The sequence below is a fragment of the Eriocheir sinensis genome, chromosome 14 (assembly GCF_024679095.1).
Source record: "Eriocheir sinensis breed Jianghai 21 chromosome 14, ASM2467909v1, whole genome shotgun sequence".
Classification (NCBI taxonomy): domain Eukaryota; kingdom Metazoa; phylum Arthropoda; class Malacostraca; order Decapoda; family Varunidae; genus Eriocheir; species Eriocheir sinensis.
This window is the reverse complement of record NC_066522.1, coordinates 11,215,253-11,240,252: the sequence shown is the minus strand read 5'-3', so window position 1 is coordinate 11,240,252 and position 25,000 is coordinate 11,215,253. Positions and strand designations below refer to the sequence as shown.

General features: G+C 42.0%; 1 long non-coding RNA gene across 1 annotated transcript in view; it reads left to right on the top strand.

Moving 5' to 3' along the window:
* Positions 1–4,473: 4,473 nt before the first annotated feature.
* Positions 4,474–25,000, top strand: part of LOC126998445 (uncharacterized) — a 116,965-nt gene continuing 96,438 nt past the window's right edge. Inside the window, exon 1 of the long non-coding RNA XR_007752877.1 lies at positions 4,474–4,540. This is a non-coding gene — a long non-coding RNA (uncharacterized LOC126998445). The remainder of the gene's footprint in view (positions 4,541–25,000) is intronic.

The window sequence follows — 25,000 nt, the reverse complement described above, 5'->3', positions numbered from 1 at the left end:
AGGGTCATCATGTCTGCTGTTGTTTGTTCTTCCTTTGTGTTCTTTTGTGTTCCTCTCCTCCTCCTCCTCCTCCTCCTCCTCCTCCTCTTCTTCTTTTTCTTCTTCTCTTACATGTTTTCTTTTCCTCTCACTCGCTCCTGGCAGTCCACTTTATTTTATTTATCTCTCTCCCTCTCTTCTCCATCTTCCTTCTCTCGTTCCCTTCCCTCTTACAGGTGTTTTCTTCCTCCTTCTCCTCGTCCTACTCCTCCACCTCCTTCTCTTTCCCCTCCTCCTCCTCCTCCTCCTCCTCCTCATTATTGCAATTACTGTCTTTATCATCATCAGTAACAGCAATTTTTGTATGAATTTGTTGTTGTTTTTGTTGTTGTTGTTGTTGTTGTTGTTGTTGTTGATGATGATGATGTTTTCTTTTACGCACCTCAACTCTAAAAAAAAAAAGTATAATCAGTGGAAATAACTAGATAAAAAAAAAAAAAGATAGATTTACACACATCATTTTTTAGCGTACATGATAAAGCCATCAAGAGTTCCCTCCCACCACCACCACCACCACCACCACTACCACCACCACCACCACCACCACCACCACCACCACTACCACCACCACCACCATCATACCACCAGTTCACCATCACCACCACCGCCACCACTACCACCACCACCACCATCATACCACCAGTTCACCATCACCACCACCGCCATCTCCTGCTCTATCATTTCCGTCGTCCTCTTAATTTTCATCGTTTATCTTTTCGTTCTTCTCCTCCTCTTTCTCCTATTCCTTGATCTTCTTCTCCTCTTACTCTTCTTGGTATTCCTCCTTTTCGTCCTTTTCTCGGTCATCTTTCTCCCTTCCTGCTTCACTCTCTCACTTTCATCCTTTTCTTCTTTTTCCTTTTAGTCTTCTCTTTTCGATGTTCTTCTGTTCCTTGATCTTCTTCTCCTCCTCTTTTTGGTATTTTTCCTTTGTGTTATTTTCTTCGTCATCTTTCTCCCTTCCTGCTTCTCTCTCTCACTCTCATCCTTTTCTTCTTTTTCCTATTAGTCTTGTCTTTTCGATGTTCTTCTGTTCCTTGATCATCTCCTCCTCTTCTTGGTATTCCTCCTTTTCGTCCTTTTCTCCGTCCTCTGTTTCCCTTCCTGCTTCTCTCTCTCACTCTCATCCTTTTCTTCTTCTTCCTCTAAGTCTTGCCTTTTCAATCTTCTTCTCTTCCTTGATATCCTTCTTTTCCTCTTCTTGGTATTCCTCCTTTGCATCCTTTTCTTCATCCTTTGTCTCCCTTTCTGCTTTTCCTTCTCACTTTCATCCTTGGACACCTTTTCTTCTTCCTCTTCCAATTAATCTTCCTGTTTACACTTCCCTCCGATTACCACCAACACCACCACCACCACCACCACTTCCCATATTCCATAAAGCGACGGGGACATTTAATTCGTTTAGTCCAGTTGGGAGTCACACGTCACTGGGCCACACGAACTGAACTTACTGTTTTGCCATCGTCTTCCTCCTACCGGTGTTGCCAAGCCAATGTTCAATCAAATTACCTGTGTGGACTTTATCTTACCCCCCCCCCCTCCCAATAATGACGTAGCAGCATGAAAACACCTGGAAATCGAAAACAACACGCCCCGTAACAACATCGGTATAAATCGGGCCGCCTGTGACCTTTAGATAATTCATAGGTGAACTTTTTTTGTCGGGAAATTGTAACAAGAGGTGAGAAAATGGCGAGCTTGGTAATATTGCTTCTCCTCCTTCTCCTCTTCCGGTGACCTTCAAATATTTTATGAGTGACCTTTTTTTGTCGGAAATTGCATTATGAGGCGAGAAAATGGAGATCTTGGTAACAGTGCTTCCTCCTCCTCCTCCTCTTCCTTCTTTTCCTCCTCTTCCTCCTCCTCTTCCAGTGACCTTCAAATAATTAATGAATGACCTTTTTTTGTCGGAAATTGACATTTGATTCGAAAAAATGTTGACCATGGCAATGATGCATCCAACTCCTCCTCCCTTTCCTCATCTTTCTCCTCATTTTCTTCCACCACCTCCTCTACTGGTGACCTTTAAATAATTCATGATTGACCTTTTTATGTGGGGAATTGCAACATGAGGCGTGAAAATGGCGAAATTGGTAACACAGCTCTCTCCTCTTCCGCTTCCCCCTCCTCCTCCTCCTCCATTTCCTCCACTTCCTCTTCCTCTTCTTCCTCCTCCTCCTCCTCCTCCTCCTCCTCCTCCTCCTCCTCCTCGCCATTTTCTCACCTCCACTTCCTTTTCTTCTTCCTCCTCCTCCTCCTCCTCGTCTTCCTCCTCCTCCTCCTCCTCCTCCTCCTCCTCTTCCCCTTCCCCTTCCCATTCTGGATCGTAATGAGCGTTTTTACGGGCAAGTTTGATGGGATGGAAAGAGAAGGGACTTTATTCTCTTATCCGCTTCCCTCCCTCACGCCCCTTTCGCTCATCGTTCATTGTTCCTTTTTCATGTTTTCGCTTATCTTTGTATTATTTTTTTCACTTCTCTTTCTTTTTCTACTTCTTCTTCTTCCTCTCCTGTATCGGTGGTTGACTCTTTTCCGCCCCGTTTAATTGTTATCCTTTTGTCTCGTTGTTATCGTTCTCGGGTGATGAGTTTTTAAATAAGTGGTGTTTTTATATTATGTGGGCAATTTGTTTTCATCTGAAGCTCTTCTGCATTGATATCCTTTTTTTTAGGTGTGTGTGTGTGTGTGTGTGTGTGTGTGTGTGTGTGTGTGTGTGTGTGTGTGTGTATGATTTTTGTCTCTGCATCGCTCGCTCGCTCTCTATTTTATTTTATTTTTTCGTTTTTTTTCCGTCTCGGGTTGTTTTTCTTGCATATTGTTTTTGTTTTCGTAATACTTTAGTTTGGTGGTTCTATTTTTTTATATATATAATTTCAGTGTTTTTAACGTTTCTATCTGTGTTTTTTTTCAGTTCTGCTTGCCTGTTTTTTTTCTCTCTCTCTCTCTCTCTCTCTCTCTCTCTCTCTCTCTCTCTCTCTCTCTCTCTCTCTCTCTCTCTCTCTCTCTCTCTCTCTCTCTCTCTCTCTCTCTCTCTCTCTCTCTCTCTCTCTCTCTCTCTCTCTCTCTCTCTCTCTCTCTCTCTCTCTCTCTCTCTCTCTCTCTCTCTCTCTCTCTCTCTCTCTCTCTCTCTCTCTCTCTCTCTCTCTCTCTCTTCCCCCCCCATCCCCCCCACCCCCCGATGCTCAGGTGTTCAGCCAACCACACCTGAGAAATAGGAGACAATAAATATCGCTAATGGTAAAGACTTAATATTTCTGTGTCCACCTGTGCACCCACACCTCCTCCACTTCCACCTCCTCCTCCTCTTGTTTTTTGTTTTTTTTTACCTTTTCTTCGTCTTCGTTTTCTTTCTCCCTTCCTTCTCAAACTCATCTTTAACCGCCATTGCTTCCTCTTCCTATCAGCGTTCGTTTCCGCCCTTCTCTCCTCCTCCTCCTCCTCGTCCTCGTCCTAGTTCTAACGCTTCACCTCCTCGTCCAAGGGTTACGGAGATGTATGTATATATGTCCCTGCGAGGTGCGTAATTGATGGCAGTGTTGTTGGTGGTGGTGATGTTAGTGGTGGTGAAGGGAAAAGTGTTGATTGGTGTTGTTCATGTTGGTGTGTTTGTGTTCGTGTTCGCGTTCCTGCTGTTGCTTGCTGGTAGTGCTGTTGTTGTTCTTTTTGTGTTGTTTTTGTTCTGATTTTTGCTCTGTTTGTTTTATTGTTTTTTGTTTTTGTTATTAACTTTATCATTGTTGTTGTATTTGTGTCGTTATTATTGGCGTTGTTATTATTATATTGTTGTTATTGTTAATCTTTTTGCTGGTATGCTAGAAGTAGTAGTAGTAGTAGTAGTAGTAGTAGGAGTAGTAAAATTTTGAAACGTTAAACACACACACACACACACACACACACACACACACACACACACAGAACCGAACAAACACACAGACCTTTACACGTTTGCTCGCTTAAAAAAAAAAAAAATAGAAAACATGCAAGACGAGTTTTCGGAGACCAGCACTTCAAGGGACGGCATTACCATCATTTACTCTGGCATTTAGCTGAGAGAGAGAGAGAGAGACAGACAGACAGACAGACAGACAGACACACGGACACAGACACAGACACAGAGAGAGTGTGTGTGTGTGTGTGTGTGTGTGTGTGTGTGTGTTATCGCCTCCCTGCACACAGCATCAACATCGGTAACCAAAGGCGGAATGAAAGTAATGAAAAACGGGCGATTGAAACATGTGATAATGAAGCGAAGTAATTGATCTCTCTCTCTCTCTCTCTCTCTCTCTCTCTCTCTCTCTCTCTCTCTCTCTCTCTCTCTCTCTCTCTCTTCATTACTGTGTTTGTGTGTGTGTGTGTGTGGTGTGCGTGCGTATGTCTGTATCGTCACTACCAAAGTCACGGTAAAATCAGTTCCTTTCAGGCTGTTTCGTATTTCAGGTGATGATGAAGCGCACTTTTTCGAGGGCCCGCCCACTTGTCCACTCTGCCGCCGCCCGTGCAGGTAAATATTATATAGTGTTAAGTGTGTTTGATTCCATGCATATGTGTGTGTGGGGGGGGGAACGGGGGGACTGTGTATATGAGTGTGTGTGTGTGTGTGTGTGTGTGTGTGTGTGTGTGTGTGTGTGTGTGTGTGTGTGTGTGTGTGTGTGTGTGTGTGTGTGTGTGTGTGTGTGTGTGTGTGTTTATAGCGGATATGATTTTATGAAGAATGGGAGAGAGAAAAATATAACAGATACATTGAAATATATAGCAACAAGTGTACAAGTGGGATGTAAATTTCATGATGAGGAAATACTATAAATGTTTCCATACAACACACACACACACACACACACACACACACATCCATTATATTAGCGTACACATTAATACCAAGCATGTTTTATCCATCAAAATTCCAGGATTCCCCCCCCCCCCACCCACACACTCTCTCTCTCTCTCTCTCTCTCTCTCTCTCTCTCTCTCTCTCTCTCTCTCTCTCTCTCTCTCTCTCTCTCTCTCTCTCTCTCTCGCAAGACGGGACAGAATCAAAGGCTTCGTTAGTTTGTTTTTCAGTCAGCCGGTGAGAGTCGAACGTAGAAAAAAAATACATCCTTCAAACCTAATTAATTCCTCATTCGTTAACTTGAAAAAGGCGTAATGGTATCAGGTTAGTTCGGGGTTTTATTATTATATTATCCTCTCGCATATTGCTTTTGCGTCGTGCGTGTCCGTCTAATATTAGTATTAGTTTAGGAGTGTTGGTTTTTGCGACCGAGTGTGCGTACGCCGTGTTTGTGTGTGGGTGTGTGTATGTGTGGGTAGGTGTGGGTGTATGTGTGTCTGTGTGTCTGTGTGTCTGTGTGTGCGGGGGGCTGAGTGTGTGTGTGTGTGTGTGTGTGTGTGTGTGTGTGTGTGTGGGTGTTTTTATCTCGTTCAATAAAATATAGCCTTTGTGAGAGAGAGAGAGAGAGAGAGAGAGAGAGAGAGAGAGCAACCAGCTTTAGTATGGGGTTCAATGAGGTAACAAAAAATACAAGTCAACGGGACTGAACAAAGAGGTTTAATCAAGAAGTCAATGAATGAATTAACCAATTACTGATCCCATAGAAAGCTCATGTGTGCAGCAAAGGAGACACAAATTGAGAGAGAGAGAGAGAGAGAGAGAGAGAGAGAGAGAGAGAGAGAGAGAGAGAGAGAGAGAGAGAGAGAGAGAGAAGGAAGGAGGTAGGGAAGAGAAGAGAAGAAGGAGAAGAAGAGAAGAGAAGAGAGAAGATGAAAGGAGATGAGAGAAGATGAAAGGAGATGAGAGAAGATGAGAGGAGATGAGAGAGAGAGAGAGAGAGAGAGAGAGAGAGAGAGAGAGAGAGAGAGAGAGAGAACCCTGTGTTCCGTATGAAGGGCTCTTTCCATAAACTTGATACAGTAAACTCAATTAATTCTTCATCGTTTTGATTGCTGACTCTCTTAGGGAAGATTTACCTGACGAAGGGAGGAGCCAGCATACAGAAATTCTCAACATGTTAATTGTACTATAGTTCTTTAATGCGCATGACCTGCCTCCTTTACTCTAAAAAGAAAAAGAGGATAAAAGGAGCGAGGCATTTCCAGAAGAGAGGATCACCCATTCTTTCGTCTCATTGTGCTATTTAGTTTTCGCATAAAGAATAGCACTTGTTGTTTTTGCGTGTGGTATTTTTGAAGCCGAACGTCGTCTCAACAGAAGGCGGAATAATATTTTATTGGCCCAGTTCCACGGTCCAAGACATAATCCGACAGTGCGATTTTTGTTTTGCATCAGGAAGAGCATTTTTTTTTCTTTCGTTTGGTATTCTGTAAGCTGAACATAGTCTCAACAGAAGGCGGAAGAATATGAAATTGGGCCAGTTCCACAGTCGAATACATAGTCCAACAGTCCAACAGCGTCTTCGTCAATCAAACTAAATTTTCCATAATGGTCAGGGATTCCTTTTACTCGTCATACCGCTACATAAGAGATTCCCTGTGCGCCCTTATATTTTTTTAATTTTTTTGCTCTTTATAAACCCACTATACTCTCCATAATGGTCAGTTCTTTTTCTACATTGCGCACCGTTACTGGAAAGATCGTCCATACAGTTCCCTCAATTATTTTTTTGCTTCCATATAAACACTAAACGCAAGACAAGGAGTTATCGTAGTGTTCCTTACTCCATTACGGCCCAAGATTTGTGGAAAAGCCAAATTTAAGTTCCTGTCCATATCCTTCTTTTTTCTCTGTTACTCTAAGAAAAAGCTTTGGTGCAATCAAATGTTATACTTACCTACACCTTTTTATTTTCCTTCTTTAACTTCATTATTGCCTAAGATTTGTGGAAAAGCCAAATTTAAGTACCTGTCTGTACCCTTCTTTGTCTCAATTACTGGCAGAAAAGGCTTTGGTCCAGTCGAATGCTATAATGGTCTAAATCTTATTACTTCAAGTACTTTCTTTTCGTTGCCTGTCATCGAATAGACACAATGGTACACTCGAAAGTATCTCTCCAACCCCTAGACTTTTAAGGGAATCAGTTTTTTTTTTCTCTGGTTTTCTTTTTCTTGTGTGTTTGTTGTTTTTGACACGCTAGAGCTGTTTCCTATACTATAAGAAAGAAGAGAAATAGAGCACAGCATATATTATAGGAGAGAGGATGAGTCATTTTATCGTCTCCTCGTGCGATATATTTATTTTCTTTTTACGTAAGGAAGAGTATTTTTCCTCCTGTTTGATATTTTGTAAGCTGATTATAGTAATTTTTGTTGCTATCTTTCAACCCCGCCAACCCCGCCACATAAAAAACAACCCCACTTCATCTAATCTACATTTTAACTATCTTTTTTACCCTGCCATATACAAAAATAACCCCATTTCATCTAGTCTGAATTTTTACTATCCTTCAACCCGTCCATATACAGTTCAAGCCCATTTCATCATTTTTTTTGGTAATATGGACTTGATTAAAGGATGTCCGTCACGCAGTACGACATTTTTCATTGTCATGTCGCAGTTAAATTTCTAGTTAGTAATTATTCTGAGTCTCTCCTGTTAAATGAGACACACGATTTGCTTTTTATAATCCGAATGACCGTCCTGCTGCAATTTTGACTACTGGACCTATACTGTAGATAGATGGATAGAGGGAGAGAGTAGGACAGAGAAACGGAGACAAAAACTTGGTGAACTTTTGCTGTAGAAAGATAAATAGGGTGATAGATAAAGAACAAAGAAACGGAGACAAAAACTTAGCGGACTTTTACTGTAAATAGATGAAAGGACAGAGAAGCAGAAAGGTAAACAGTGAAATAAAAATAAAAACATAACAGACCAAAAAAAAGTTAAATACCACACAGAGTCAACCATCGCGAGGGAGAGAGAAAAGAAAAAGAGGAAGAAAGAAACCATACCGCATGTCGCACACACAAAAACCCCTTCGTCACGTCACTCCGCAGCAAAGAGAGACAAAACACGACGGTCGAACAGCGCAATAACATAACAAGGAAATTAAACGTGATCGAAACAGTGGGGACCGCTTATCCATAATGCGGCACTTCATCAGGACGTCGCTCAGCTGTCACGGGGCGGCGAGCGGGTCCGTCAGGTGGGCTTACAGGTGGCCAGCGCAGCCCCCAACGCGCCCTGCTTATGGCCTAGAACAGCACGTCACCACCACCATCTGTCACTGTGGCGGTGGTCATTAACTATGCTGTTTACTGGGAGCTGATGCATAAGGGGGGGAGGGGAGTGAAGGGTGGGGTGGCTATGTGGAGGGGTAGAAGGAGGGTAAGAGAGAGAGATAAATGTATAGAAGCTGACAGACAGGTGGAGCAATATCTGAAGAATTGTTTTTTGGCTCGATCATTTTTTTGTTTGGTGCAGTGCAGGTAATGTGTGCCCCATTACTTCTGAGCACCAACGAGAGGGTGTCGTTATTTACACACACACACACACACACACACACACACACACACACACACACACACACACACACACACACACACACACACACACACACACACACACACACACACACACACACACATACACACACACACACATATTCGATCTTTTCCAGGCATTTTGGGAACGGACAGATGAACATACAAACAGACGGAGGACGACAAAAGCATTATCGCCCTCCTCGCCACGCGGAGGCGGGCGATATAATAATTTCGACATCGAGAGCATTTCATGTAACATTATGATCTATGTCAATGGGAACCGATAATTGAATTAACATCGCCTAATGAAATCTCGTGTGGAGGTCGTGCATTGTTCTCATCTGATCATACATGTACGTATACGTATGAATATATATATATATATATATATATATATATATATATATATATATATATATATATATATATATATATATATATATATATATATATATATATATATATATATATATATATATATATATATATATATATATATATATATATATATATATATATATATATATATATATATATATATATATATATATATATATATATATATATATATATATATATATATATATATATATATATATATATATATATATATATATATATATATATATATATATATATATATATATATATATATATATATACACACACACACACACACACACACACACACACACACACACACACACACACACACACACACACACACACACACACACACACACACACACACACACACACACACACACACACACACACACACACACACACACACACACACACACACACACACACACACACACACACACACACACACACACACACACACACACACACACACACACACACACACACACACACACACACACACAAATGACTTACTAACACTTGCAACACGAGCGTCCCTCAGCGTGGCGTTCAGACGTCACGGTGCCAACGCACCAGGCCACACAGTCACAAGAAGGATGAAGAATTTCCCTCGTGCAGAAGACAGATACATAATTTGATGTCACTTCGGCTTCTGGTGTGTTTTATCTTACCGTGTTTCAATGTTAAATGCAAGAAACTAAACCAATTCCCACCAGCTCCAGTTATAAAACAGTCGTCGTCAGCAATTTGTCTTGAGTCTTGCTGCCTGACACGTGTACAGATAAAGCGTCTTTCCCTTACGCCAAAGCAGCTCGGAGCGAGCAGTCCAGTTCAGGTCACCACGCTTTTGTGCGTTCTTTTTACGCCAGAGCAACTCGGGCTGGCCATCCTTATTAAAGGCATCGGCACGCTGGACCTTTTTCGCTCCTTGTTTGCCGTGCTCTGTTTCCTTGACGACTGATCAATTCCGCGAGCGGACTGTGTTTCCTGTCTGGGCGGAGAACATCTTGCCGGGTGGCCAACAAAGGGTTCAGATGTACACAACAGAAACGGCCACGCCCAACCACTGTAATTTTCCGGAGAACTCTCCAATGTGTCCTCAACGATAAATGTAAGATTCCTAAATTCTACTTTGGCTCATGGAAAAGCGGGCTAGGGCGATGTTCAGAACTTGCTATGTTTGTGATTTTGTCAAATAATGGCTGCCGCAGACGATGACGCTCGGTGCTCGCCACACAGTTGGGTCCTTCAGCGTGACAAGGCAGCTCACCTCCGCGCCAGCAAGTACTCGGCGCTCGGCAAGCAGCGAGTGAAAAACAAGGTCGTTTGAAGCAAAGAAAGTCAGCCAGTTAGTCAGGAAACAAATAGAACAGTCAATTAGGGTGTCAGTCAGAAAATTACTCATTAAGTCATTCCGTTTGCTAATTAAAAAAAGATAAAACGAGATGAAGGGAGAAAGGACGGAGGGCGCAAGATTAGAAAGAGGAAAGGAAAGAAGGAAGAAAGGAAGGAGGAACAAACAGCAGGTAGAAAATGGAAATATGAAAGAAAGGAAAGAAGTATGAAAGGAAGGAAGGATGTGAGAATAATGAATGTATGAATTGAAATGAAAGAAGAAAGAACGGAGTGAAGGAGAAAGCAGGAAGAAAATGGATATGTGAAAGGCAGGAAAGAAGGAAGGAAGGAAGGAAGAATGGAAGGGAGGAAATGTGGAAGTGAGAGAAATTAATGTATGAAAAGGAAAGGGAAAAAGAAAGAAAGAAAGAAAGAAAGAAGCAAAAGCATGAAGAAAATGGAACTATGTAAGGAAGGAAGGAAGTAAGGAAGAATGGAAGGGAGGAAATGTGGAAGTGAGAGAAATTAATGTATGAAAAGGAAAGGGAAGAAGAAAGAAAGAAAGAAAGAAAGAAAGAAAGAAAGAAAGAAGCAAAAGCATGTTGAAAATGAAACTACGTAAGGAAGGAAGGAAGGAAGGAAGGAAAGTAGGAAGGAAGGAAGGGAGGGAAGAAGAATGGAAAGGAGGGGGTATGAAAGGAAGTGAAAAAAAATGAACGTATGAAAAAGAAAAAAGAAAGCATGAACTATAGAAAGCAAGAGAGAGAGTTTGACATTTTTACTAACATTTCAAGCAGCAATCTAGTTAAGGTCAATATACATGTACACAACGAATTTTATCAATCTGGGTCGAATTGTTATCGAGCTACCTTGGGAGAGGATATCCAGCATACCAATACCACATGGGACACACTCCACTATCCACCACAGAGGCAGAGAAGGACCTGGGACTATATGTTACCAGGCTACCAGTGAAAGCAGAATCCGTGCCAATCGCGGCGGACGAGTTAACCACGGGGTGTTCTGGAAAATTCTCGCACTGTCATGCCCACTCAAAAGTACTCTCAGTGACTTCAACTAGACCTAACCCAACCTAACCTAACCTAACCTAACGTAATTCGCCCTGTGCAAGAGTAGGCTCCACATACCAGTTGAGAGAGAGATAGAGAGAGAGAGAGGGAATACGCCGTCCGGCCCAAGATGAAACCAAGATCTCTAATTATTAAAGTTGAGAGATCCTGGCGTAATAGAAGGAACACGCTAATGGTATATAGTTTCCTCTTGTGTCTTGGTGTTAGAGGCGGCAACATGAACGCAAGCTCCCGCGCACACTAGTTCTCGTTGTTCCAAAAGACTCGCTCCGTTGATAATTTGCATGTCATTCAGGAGAGACGCGAGACTTGGATTGGTATTTTCAGACGCTTTCGCCGCCCACATCAACTATTTTCAAAGTCCTAAGAGGATATCAGTTGGATTTTAATGACTGTTTCTTTTAGGTTTACGGTACAGAGGAAAGGTCAAACTACCACCAGGGTCAGAAAACTACCTCTGGGAATGCTCACAACACCTACGGAAGCCTTGTCAAATATACGAACTGTTGCGCCGAAATGTTTAAGAATATGACCCTAGTTTAGACACGTATTATCAAACGCTTCGGGCTATTGGTACGACCGTTTTTTAAGGCCACAGAGAAGATACGTCGGGTTGTGATGAGTGTTTTTCCTGGTCATGGCGCAGAGGCCTTCCAAACCTACCGCTAGGGTCAAGAAACCACTCTTGGAAACCCTTCTACAACTTCTACGAGAGCCTTTTTAAATAGATATAATACTAAGGTTTCGAAGAGTTTGATTATCTGGGCTTCAGACATTGATCGCGGTCTTTCAATATTGCAGTTCACCTTCCTTATAGATTTATCCTTTCCTTGGTGAGAGAATGGGCCGAGTAGGAGTTTGCGGGACAGCTACATTAGCAGAGCAAGCGGAACAGAACACGAGGCTCATTCTTGGCAGTCCAATCGGCGAGGCGTTGAAATACCCAGCGCGGAAAGGTGAAACAAGCGCAGGTGTTGCATCATGAATACTCCCACACGCATACTTTGTAACACACACACACACACACACACACACTCTCTCTCTCTCTCTCTCTCTCTCTCTCTCTCTCTCTCTCTCTCTCTCTCTCTCTCTCTCTCTCTCTCTCTCTCTCTCTCTCTCTCTCTCTCTCTCTCTCTCTCTCTCTCTCTCTCTCTCTCTCTCTCTCTCTCTCTCTATCCTGTCTCTCTCTCTCGTCTCTCTCTCTCTCTCTCTCTCTCTCTCTCTCTCTCTCTCTCTCTCTCTCTCTCTCTCTCTCTCTCTCTCTCTCTCTCTCTCTCTCTTTTATAATTTCGATGCTATAGATTATGAACAGTTGTGCGAATATGTCTGTGTATGTGTGTATGTGTGTGTGTGTGTGTGTGTGTGTGTAATATATCAGTGTTTTACGACCCAAAGAAAACGAAGTATCATACAGATATGGACGTGAAGAAGAACATGAAGTCGATGGTTTGCGTATACCGACAAGCAGAAACGCCAAAAATATCTTCCCTTTTCAAATACTCTAAAGGTTAAAAGGTTTCAGAGGAGAGAGCATTCCTTTCCGCGCTGTTTCTTTTGACGCGAGATAGGTTGCATCGAAGCCAGCCAGCCAGTCACCCAGCCAGCCAGCCAGCCAATCAGCCAGCCAGCGAGCGAGCGAGCAAGTGAGGGAGTGAGGGAGTAGTACCACGAGAGGGGCCTTTGCGTGGGAGATTGGAGGGTGGAGGAAGACTCGAGCGATTGATGGGATGCGAAAAAAATTGACGCCATCGTGACTAAGAGCAGAAAGGGAAGAGTTCGTGTGATGGACCAGCCAGCCAGCGAACAAGTACTACCACCAGAGGCCTTTGCGTGATAGAGTAGAGGACTCGAACGATTGATGGAATGCGAGAAAAACAAACTGGCGCTACAGTGAGTAAGCAGAAAGAAATAGGGTTCATGCGGTAACTAGAAGCGGAAAGAAAAGAGTTAGTACGATGTGCCAGCCAGCCAGCGAGCGAGTACTACCACCAGAGGCCTTTGCGTGGAAGGGTGGAGAATGACTGGAGCGATTGATGGAATGCGAAAAAATAAATTGGCGCCGCCGTGAATAGGAGGAGAAAGAAAAGATTCCATGTGATGTGCCAGTTAGCGAGCAAGCAAACACTTCCACTAGATGAAAGGCTCTTGCGTGGTTGAGCGGAGGAGGAGTCGAGCGATTGATGGGATGCGATAGAAAATTTGGCGTTACCGTGACTAAAAGCAGAAAGGAAAGAGTTGGTGCGGTAAATATGAGATAGAAATGAGTTCGTGCCATAGACCAGCCAGCCAAAGAGTACTACCTCCAGGGGCCATTGCGTGGGAGGGTGGAGGACACCAGCGATTGATGGGATCCAAAAAAAAATATTGGCAGCACCGTGACTACGAGGAGCAGAAAGAATTGAGTTTGTGCGATGGACCAACCAGCCAATGAACAAGTACTACCACCAGAGGCCCTTGCGTTGAAGAGTGAAAATGGATTCGGGTAATTGATGGGATGCGAAAAAAAAATGACAGCACTGTGACTAGGAGCAGAAAAAATAGTCTTCGTGCGATGTGCAATTCATCCATGGAGAGCGTACTACCACCAGAGGTCTTTGCGTTAGAGAGTGAAAAAGGATTCGGGCAATTGATGGGATGCGAAAAAAAATGACAGCACTGTGACTAGGAGCAGAAAAAATAGGCTTCGTGCGATGTGCAATTCAGCCATGGAGAGAGTACTTCCACCAGAGGTCTTTGCGTTAGAGGGTGACGGATTCCTGCTACTGATGGCATGCGAAAAAAGTTGGCGCTACCGTGACTAAGAGGAGAAAGAATAGGCTTCGTGCGATATGCAATTCAGCCATGGAGAGAGTACTTCCACCAGAGGTCTTTGCGTTAGAGGGTGAAGGACTCCTGCGATTTATGGGATGCGAAAACAATTGGCGCTACCGTGCATGACTAAGAGGAGAAAGAAAGGGGTTCGTGCGATGTGCCAACCAGCCAGCCAGCGAGCATGTACTACCGCTAGAGGCGTTTGCGTGATAGGTTGGTGAAGGACTCCAGCGATTTATGGGATGCGAAAACAATTGGCGCTACCGTGCATGACTAAGAGGAGAAAGAAAGGGGTTCGTGCGATGTGCCAACCAGCCAGCCAGCGAGCATGTACTACCGCTAGGGGCGTTTGCGTGATAGGGTGGTGAAGGACTCCTGCGATTTATGGGATGCGAAAAAAATGGGCCCTTCGTGACTAGGAGCAGAAGGAAAAGGATTCGTGCAATAGACAAGCCAGCCAGCGAACACTACCACCAGAGGGCTTTGCGTGGTAGGGTGGTGAAGGACGCGAGCGATTGATGGGAAGCGAAAAATGATTGGTGGCATCGTGACTAAGAGCAGAAAGAAAAGAATTCGTCCCATGCGATCCTTTTAGCGGAGAGTGTGTGTATCTAGGCTCGTTTGATTGGCTGGGTAACTGGCTTGCTCTCTGCCTTCTAACGGGACGGCCGAATTAGCTATTGGCTGATCACATGTTTCTTTTTTTTTTCGTCTGTTTTATTTTATTCAATCCTTGTTTTGTTTTGTTTTTGTGTTTGTGTTCCCGTCTTGCCGCGAGTGTTAGTTAAGGTAGGTGGTATTTCTGTCTGCTGTTTGTTTGTCTATCTCTGTTTCTCTCTCTCTCTCTCTCTCTCTCTCTCTCTCTCTCTCTCTCTCTCTCTCTCTCTCTCTCTCTCTCTCTCTCTCTCTCTCTCTCTCTCTCTCTCTCTCTCTCTCTCTCTCTCTCTCTCTCTCTCTTTCGCTTTGCACGGATTTTTTTTTTTGTGTGTGTGTGTGTGAATACGTCAACTCTTTCAACTTTAACGCGTGTATCGGTAGGTATGACATTCTCGTAGGGAGGATATATGTTGGCGAGGGAGGGAGAGAGAGGGGTGGAGGGGAGCAGGTGACGGCTTTGTGTGGGGCTGTGTTATCTCTCTCTCTCTCTCTCTCTCTCTCTCTCTCTCTCTCTCTCTCTCTCTCTCTCTCTCTCTCTCTCTCTCTCTCTTAGCCCCCCCCCCCCCCAACACACACTGATCCATTCTCTCGCTAGCCTTGCCACTCCAAACTAACAAAAATAACGGTATACAGATTCAATCGAGGTGATGTACTACAGACATTGGCAAGATCTATTTTTTTATCTCAACGTGAGTCATCCGCCTGTGGAACAACCTGCCTGCAAAGGTAGTTCAAGCGAAATGGATGTATTCCATTGAGAATCACATTGAATATTACTTTGCTGCATCAGGAATGATCTAAATATTCCCGTCCGCATGTACATCAAGTGTTTTAATCTGCTTAAGTACCTAATGACCTGATTAGATTAAAACGGAAGCCTCGTTATCAACCTACGGCTTTCTGTTGTCTGCCTTTCCACGCTTTCATCCCTCCCTGTTATCCGGCTGCTACGCCATCGCTCTTGCCCTGACACACACACCTAATGAATCACCCCTGAAGCTGTGTGACCCGTCCAGTCTGTTCCTCACCTGCTGCCTACGTGCCCCACTTTACCTAACATATCTGTACAGGTGTTGTGTGACACGAACATAACGAAGAAGAAAGTATTAGTCATATATATGTGCACAGCCTTTTTGCGTGACTTGCTTGCTGCGTTGGTCATGCCTTAAGATCTAGCGTGTTCTCTTTTTTAGATATAGATAAATATAAAAAGATAGATAGGAGTGAGAAAAATCCAAATTCAGAAAACCAGTGCCTGTGCTTACAAGATAGATAGATAAATTGACAGATGAACAGATAGAGAAATACAGGTAGGGAGGAAAATCCCAGGTTATTCACTAAACTTGCAGTACCTCCATTTATTTTAGTCTTCTCCCCTCTCCCCTTCCCTTCTCCCTTTCTCTCTCTCTTTCTCTCGCTGTCACTCCCTTCCACCGGCTTACTATCTCTCGCATGTTTTCCTTTCTCATTTCCTCCCACCAACCTTTCCCCCAGTCCCCAAGTCCCTCCCTCCTCCCCTTACCCCCTTCATCTTTCCTTCCACCTCTCCCTCTCCCCCCTCTCCCCCTTTCTTTTTTCCTTAAATCACACCTCTCTCTCTCTGTCCCCTCCCGCCTCCCTCCCTCCTTCCCTTCTTCTTTCCTTCCATCCATCACACCTCTCCCTCCATACCCTGTGTAACATTTTATTGCCTCGAATGTATATTGAATTTGTGATACGTTCCGATATAGTCAAAACTCTTCCTCCCTCTCTCTCTCTCTCTCTCTCTCTCTCTCTGGAAATAAGTATGGCGCGAATAAAATAAACGTGGCATTGCCGGCATTGTACATATATCGACCTGCGTGATTCGAAAAAGGGCGCCGATCAGGAGTAAAAGAAAGAGTTGCCATTAAAGGATCATTTTGCCCTAGAGTTGTTGTTGTCCCCGGCCGCCACCACCAGAGGGCTCCAGTTGACGCTCTCTCGTTTTCTATAGTTCAGTGCCGTGGCTGACTCATATAAACGATGTCATTGGTTCAGCGTTTTAGTGAGCCAGTTGTTAGTTATGCTGTCAATATGATGATGATAATGATAGGAAATTTGGTGTGTCGATAGCAGTGCATAATAAAGGTGTATAATGCATCGGTATAAAAGAATGAACTATGTTGTTGATTTATTTTAACGTTGCTGTCTCCAAGTAATTATGATGGTGAGAAACGTATTATACTTTCAAGATGAGACAGACACATCTTGATACATTGAGGAAAAAAAAACAAGATTGTGAAGGGATTATGATAAACACCGCGAATGCAAAGTAAATAGAAAAGCAGGAACTGAAATATTAATACGATGCTCTTTAAAGGTCGGTTGATGAGTTTAACACTATTTTTGTTTGGGGGTCATGTGCTCAGGATAAATGAAGCTTAGGATAAATGAAAGAAAATGAAGGATAAATGAAGCTTAGGATAAAGGAAGGAAAATGAAGGATAAATGAAGCATAGGATATATGAAGGAAAATGAAGGATAAATGAAGCTTAGGATAAAGGAAGGAAAATGAAGGATAAATGAAGCTTAGGATGAAGGAAGGAAATTTAAGAATAAATGAAGCTTAGGATAAAGGAAGGAAAATGAAGGATAAATGAAGCATAGGATATATGAAGGAAAATGAAGGATAAATGAAGCTTAGAATAAATGAAGGAAAATGAAGGATAAATGAAGGAAGTTAAGGATAAATGAAGGATAAAGGAGGGAAAATTAACGAGAAATGAAACTTAGGATAAATGAAGGAAACTGATGGATAAATAAAGCTTAGGATACGTGAATCTTAAGGTAAATGAAGGAGAAATGAAGACCAGGATAAATGAGTGACAAATGAAGGAAAATGAAAGAATAAATGAAGTTTTGGATATATGAATCTTAGGATAAATGAAGAATAAAAGAAGAGAACTAAAGGATAAACGGAGTATAAAATAAATTAAGTATAGGATAAATAAAGGAAAAGTGCATTAAAACTAAGGATAAATGAAACTTAGGATAAATGAAAGATAGGATAAATAAAGGAAAATTAAGAATAAATGAAGCTTAGGATAAATGAAAGATAGGATAAATGAAGGAAAATTAAGAATAAATGAAGCTTAGGATAAATGAAAGTTAGGATAGATGAAGGAAAATTAAGAATAAATGAAGCTTAGGATAAATGAAAGATAGGATAAATAAAGGAAAATTAAGAATAAATGAAGCTTAGGATAAATGAAAGATAGGATAAATGAAGGAAAATTAAGAATAAATGAAGCTTAGGATAAATGAAAGATAGGATAAATGAAGGAAAATTAAGGATAAATGAAGCTTAGGATAAATGAAAGATAGGATAAATAAAGGAAAATTAAGAACAAATGAAACTTAGGATAAATGAAAGATAGGATAAATAAAGGAAAATTAAGAACAAATGAAGCTTAGGATAAATGAAAGATAGGATAAATGAAGGAAAATTAAGGATAAATGAAGCTTAGGATAAATGAAAGATAGGATAAATGAAGGAAAATTAAGAACAAATGAAGCTTAGGATAAATGAAAGATAGGATAAATGAAGGAAAATTAAGAACAAATGAAGCTTAGGATAAATGAAAGATAGGATAGATGAAGGAAAATTAAGGATAAATGAAGCTTAGGATAGATGAAGGAAAATTAAGAATAAATGAAGCTTTGGCTAAATGAACCATAGAATAAATGCAGCCTTTTTTTATAACGAACGTAATAGCCATCTTGTTTTTCAGATCGTGTGCTTATGATAAATGAAGCTTCTTTTCGATGATGGCACGTGATATGGTGAACCTATTTTAACTCCACCCTCCTCCACCCTCATCCCCCCTCATCCCCCCCCCTAAAAAAAACACTATTCCGGTATTGCAGTATTTTGATGATGTTTTTTTTTTCCACTATTCTGTATTTCGTGGAAGATCATCAGCTGTGTACCATCGAGTCCCTTTCATCGCCGTCCATGTTGTTTATGTGTTTCAGTGTAATTGCGCGCTGACTAATCATAAAACGTGTAATTAATTGCATGTAATCGCAACGCAATTACCTAAAGATTTTAAACACCTGGCTCGCTGCTACTCGTACTTCAGTTAGGCATGACAGATATACAGACACACAGACACGGGCGTACGCACACACACACACACACACACACACACACACACACACACACACACACACACACACACACACACACACACACACACACACAATGCCCTTTGAATACCCTATTAATTGAGTTAATAACTGAAATGTTACATAATTAAGCATTTTTCCAGTTGGAACTCATTGTTTAAAGAGATGATTTCAATACTTTAGTGATTAGTAAATACACGCGTATGTTTCATTCACCACGGAATGATCACGCGCTGGAGTCATGATTGCTAGACAGGACCCTTCCCGGATGACCCTAGCAGCTTGGGTACGGCTGCAGCCTCACGCCACACCCACCCACACTCTGGAGGCGGGACACAACCCCTGCCTGAGACCCTGTACTCATTCACATTTTATTATTATTATTATTATTATTATTATTATTATTATTATTATTATTATTATTATTATTATTATTATTATTATTATTATTATTATTATTATTATTATTATTATTATTATTATTATTATTATTATTATTATTATTATTATTATTATTATTATTATTATTATTATTATTATTATTATTATTATTATTATTATTATTATTATTATTATTATTATTATTATTATTATTATTATAGTTATTATTATTATTATTATTATTATTATTATTATTATTATTATTATTATTATTATTATTATTATTATTATTATTATTATTATTATTATTATTATTATTATTATTATTATTATTATTATTATTATTATTATTATTATTATTATTATAAAAATGTTTCCAGTTTCTACGTCAGTTAATAATTCAGTTTTAACGAGAGCCAATATCGGAACAAGCAATTAGTTGCCATTCTTTTATTATTCAATTTAGTTTTTTGTACAAAGCGTATTAACAAAACTGTCGGTGATGTTGCTTCACTTTAATTCCATTTTTTGTGCACGCGACTCCTCGTTTAGACAACTCGCGAGGCGCACAGACACACACCCTGGGAAGCGGTCTCATAATTAACCAAAATTATGCGATATAATTTTAGAAAGAATAAAATCTTGACCATTCTCCTTTGGCAGCCTCTCTTCCTTGTGGGGCAGCATACTGGGAACATTTTTTTTTTCTTCGGTCTGTTTCCCTTACCGCACGAAAGTGGATGCTCTCGTAATCTCCTCCGATGTCGCCTCGAACTGAGCTATACATTCTTGGACCGAGCGGGGAAGAACATCACTATATAAACTTTATCCTTTCTTAAGAAAATTACTCCTTTTCTACTTTAATTGTTAGGCAGATGACCGAGTTTTGTCACGGTAAAGCTGGTAGGGAAATAATACTTTAGTAATAAATTTCCTCGAGGTCATCTTGAATTAAGAGACTCTTTTTTTTATATTTGAGGTGGAAGAATCATACGTACATATACCTTGACCATGCTTAGGAAAGAGGAAAAAAACGACTCCACGTCTACTCTAACGCTTAGGCAGACAGATGCTTTTGTTTCATTCTTGGAAAGATTTTAATTACGAGAGGCTCCTGTCTAAGTCAGTGCCCCCGAAGAGATTTAGAACTTAGATAGCTTGTCAGACTTTTAAAACTGCTAGATAGATTGATAGTCAAGCATTAGAATTGAGATAGATAGATAGATAGATGGCCAAACTTTAGAGCTGAGAGACATAGATAGATAGTCAAGCAGGAAGGAGCATCAGCAGGCTACATAAGCTTCGACCTGTCTTGAAATATATAAAGGAGATGGAGCCTGTCAGTTAGCGGACGTCCACGCCCCAACACAATGCCCAAGTACCCAAAATACCAAATACCTAAATACCCCAAAATACCAAATACCCCAAAATACGAAATAACCCTAATATATACATACCCCAAAAATAGCAAATACTCTAATACCCCAGAATACCAATACCCAGATACCCAAAAGTCCCAAACACCCCAAATTCCTATATACCCCAAAATACCCAAAACCCAAATACTCAAAATTCCTCTTAAACAAATACCCAATACCACCCCCCCTCCTACACGCACACGGACGCACACGCACACACATTTTGCAGCGTGTGGCCCCAAAACATCGCACCAGGCGCCTTCCCGCCACCCATTACGTTGTGGCTGAAAATTACGCCGGACATTCTCGGCACGGCAACACTTCGGCTCACGCCACCTGGGACTCAGAGGTGCGTACGGGGGGTGGGGGGGGGAGAGAGGTTAGAGGTAGAGAGGTTAGAGGTAGAGAGAAAGAGAGAAAGAGAGGATGAGTAAAAATAGTAATTAAACGGCTTATTCCAAACAATTCGTATCGGCCGGCTTATTTCTCCTAATCTGGCTGTCATCACTCACACATAATCATAATAATCAGTGAGTGTTCATCGGGTTTTATCGCAGCGGGGCCGAACCCTCCCCTCCAGAAACAGACCACCGCCGCCAAACACTCGTGGCCTGATCTTAACCCTGCACCTCACACCCTCTCTCTGTGCCCTCCGGAAGCTTCACTGGGCTGCTCTCAAACCCCTTGCAAGTGTTTTTCTTCATATAGACGCCCGAGTTCATTCACTCAATCAGTTAGTCAGTTAGGCGTTGTCACTTACTCGCCATCATTCGGTTAGTCTTTTTTAAGAATTTTCCTGAAAGTTCGTGTGTTTGAGATATTCAGTGAAGGATGGTTTCTTGTGTAATTGGTGATGATAATTATGTGTATCCTTTTAATTGATTATTTTGGTAACGGACAGACGGACGAGCAATCAAGCAAACATATAAGTCATTAAACAGACAGACAGACAGACAGACAGACAAAGACGAAAACATTATCGCCCGCCTAGCTGTCATCGTAGCGAGGTGGGTAATAATAAAAAAAAAAGCTTGTGTAACCGAAAGACAGACAGACACAGACATTCAGAAAACAAGGCTGACATAATGCATGCGAGTGTGTGTGTGTGTGTGTGTGTGTGTGTGTGTGTGTGTGTGTGTGTGTGTGTGTGTGTGTGTGTGTGTGTGTGTGTGTGTGTGTGTGTGAGGACGCGCAAGCACATTCACCCCTGTCCTATTTCGCTTCTAATATTTTTTTTCTTTTTCTTTTAACACTCTTAATTTCCACGTCTTCGCTTATACTGCCGCAGGATAAAGTCACGTCGGTCAAAGCCTTAATTTCGACTCATTTTTTTCGTCTTTCTGTTCATCTTCTGGCTAAGCACGACAATTACCATAATTACCACGTCTTTTCTTTCTCTTATCAAGGCCTTTCTTTCCCTTCTTTCATTCTTCTTATTACCATTTATTATCCATTCTTGGCAATATTCCTTTCTTCCTTCCTTTATTCCCTTCCTTGTGAGCTTCTCGTTATTCTTTTTCATTTATTCTCCTTTTTCTGCTTTCATTTGTTACGTTTATTACCTATGCACTTTCATCTGCTACGTTTATTACGGTATCTAGTCTCACCTGCTCACCGTGTTTCATTGTTTCTACTTTTTTTGTTCCCTTAGCTCTTACTTTCACCAAAGGAAGAGTCCGCACACAGACACACACACACACACTCACACCCTCCCCCCCAAAAAAGAATCATTCATCCCACCCTTCTCCCTATCCGCTCCCACCCTCGCCCTCCCTCCCTCCCTCCCTCCACCTGTCTCGTGCGTGCGATGTGGAACGAGACATTTAACGAAATCAAATTAGGCGGTGCTCATTGCGCTCTCCGGCACCAGTCAGGGCTGAAGTAGGTAGCAGGGAGCAGGAGAACGAGAGCTAAGTGCCGCCTCGCTAGTCATGTGTCCATAGCAGGCAGGGGAGGGCCATGGAGGGAGGGGATGGTCACGCCGCTAGCCAGGGTCCATAGTCAGAGAGGGGAGGGCCATGGGGAGGGGAGGAGAAGAGGGCCACGCCGCCAGCCAGGGTCCATAGTCAGGTAGGAGAGGGCCATGGGAGAGCCTATTGTGCGGGCCGTGTCCCTAAGGCTGAGTGAGCGTTGACGGTTAAGAGGGATTAAAGGAAGAAGGAAAAAGGCAGAGCAATTTTGCCGTTCACAAAGGCGTTTCAGAAAAATTCCCTTTCAACACGGTGAAGAGAGAGAGAGATGGGTGGAGGGAAGGGAGGATTGCAGAGGCCAGGGGAGAGGGTACGTGTTTAGGGGCAGGGAGCAGAGGAACACGGGGGCAGAGGGTAAGGTAAAGGTGTGGAGGGTAGGGAGGCCCGGGCACAGGTGTATAAGGGAACGGGGGCAAGGCAAGGTGGGTGAACAGAAAAGGTGAACGTGTTAAACGGTGAACGGTGAAAGGGCGTGCTAACGGGTGGGAGGGTGGTGGGTGAAGGGATGGAAAAGTGGGAGGATGGGTGGGTATGAGGGAGTGGGTGAGTGGGTGGGTTTTCAGGGCTGGGAGAAAGGGAGAAAGGTAGAATTGGTCGGGCGTGAGGGAGGTAGGGGGAGTTTGTTGGGCGCCATGCTTGGGCTGGAGGGGAGGATGAAAAAGGGGACGAAAAGGTAGAAGGGAGAATGTTATGGATGGTTTGTTGGAGGTGTGTGGGAGGGGGGAATGTGTGTGTGTGTGTGTGTGTGTGTGTGTGTGTGTGTGTGTGTGTAGGTGGGTGTTTCATCATGTCCGTCGGTGTTTTTTGATCTGCATCGCGCTCTTTTGCCACTCGTTTTGACCTTGGCGCTGAGTGAACACGTTGACGAAAACACGGCCTTTATTTGATCCTCAGATTAAAAAAAAAAAAAGAGTTACACCGTTAATCCAGTTAGTGTAGTCGGTAAAAGTGTCGACGTTTCCTTTCGTGAATAATATAATGAGTTAGACTTTTTTTTTTATCAACACCAGGCATGCTCCTCTGAAAATAAAATGAAGTGTGTTTGTTATTACCGGGAAAAAAAAAGTGGTGACTCTTTTTTAATACATATATATTTTGTATATGTATTATATATATGGTGGGCGTAGTTTGTGTGAGGGAAAATAATATTGTGCGTTTATTTTTGCTATTAAGGAAATGTGTATTGTTCGAAGGTGGCGGGATTTGCAATACTACCAACGCAACGAACGGAATAAAAAAAAGATAGTGATAATGAAAAAAAATAAGCAGTCAAGGCATTTGAAATAACGAATCAATTACGTGACGCAGCAATGGTGGAGAAGAAAAACAAACAAACAAACGAAACAACTGCAACAACAACAGCAACAACAACAACAACGATACTAAACAATCCTAAACAAAACGAAAAAGAAAGAAAAATAACAAGAAAAAAAAACTAGAAATAAACACTAAAAACAAAAATCACACACAAAAAGCTAAAAAAAAAACATTACTTCATTCCTCTCCCATCAAAATAAACCCACAAACCTCAAATAAAACCGATAAAAAAAAAATAAAAGAAAAACACGACGACATTACTTCATTTCGCTTAAGGCGGGGAGACACGCGGGGAGAGAAGGCACCAATTCGTTCTTGATTGAGGTGAAAGACGGCGGAAAATGCGGCCCAGCGCGGAGAGGCAAAGAGGAGCCGCGCCCGCCCAGACCCCCAAGTGGCTGGTTATCAAAGGCAGCGACGAGTGTATTGACAAAGTGATGAAGACTGACTCAGCTCGCTCGCTCACTCACTCGCTCCTTCTCTCTTTGTCTTCATTTACTCGGCTGCTCTTTTCTTCTTGTGGCCTGAGTTCCGGGAGATAGAAAGGTAGATAGATAGATAGATAGTTAGATGGATAGATAGATAGATAGATAGAGTGAGAGAATGATAAAGGACCAAAAAGTAGAATGACACTAAGACAACGATGAAAAAATAGGAAGAAACTAAACAGAAGAGAGATAAATAGAGATAGATAGATAGATAGATAGGTAGATAGATGGATAGAGTGAGAGAATGAAAAAGGACCAAAAAGTAGAATGAGACACTAGTTCAACGATGATAAAAAAGGAAGAAACAAAACAGAAGAGAGAGAGAGAGAGAGAGAGTGTGTGTATATGCTTCCGCTGATTAATCGGTTTGGATCTGACTCTCGGTAAGCAAGCAAACCATCACAGGCCCCGGCCGTTCACTATCATCACCATCATCAACAACATCAATAACAACAACAAGTAATGGCTTCCTACTTGATTCCAATAACGACTCAGCCTCCGACGCCACATCACACACC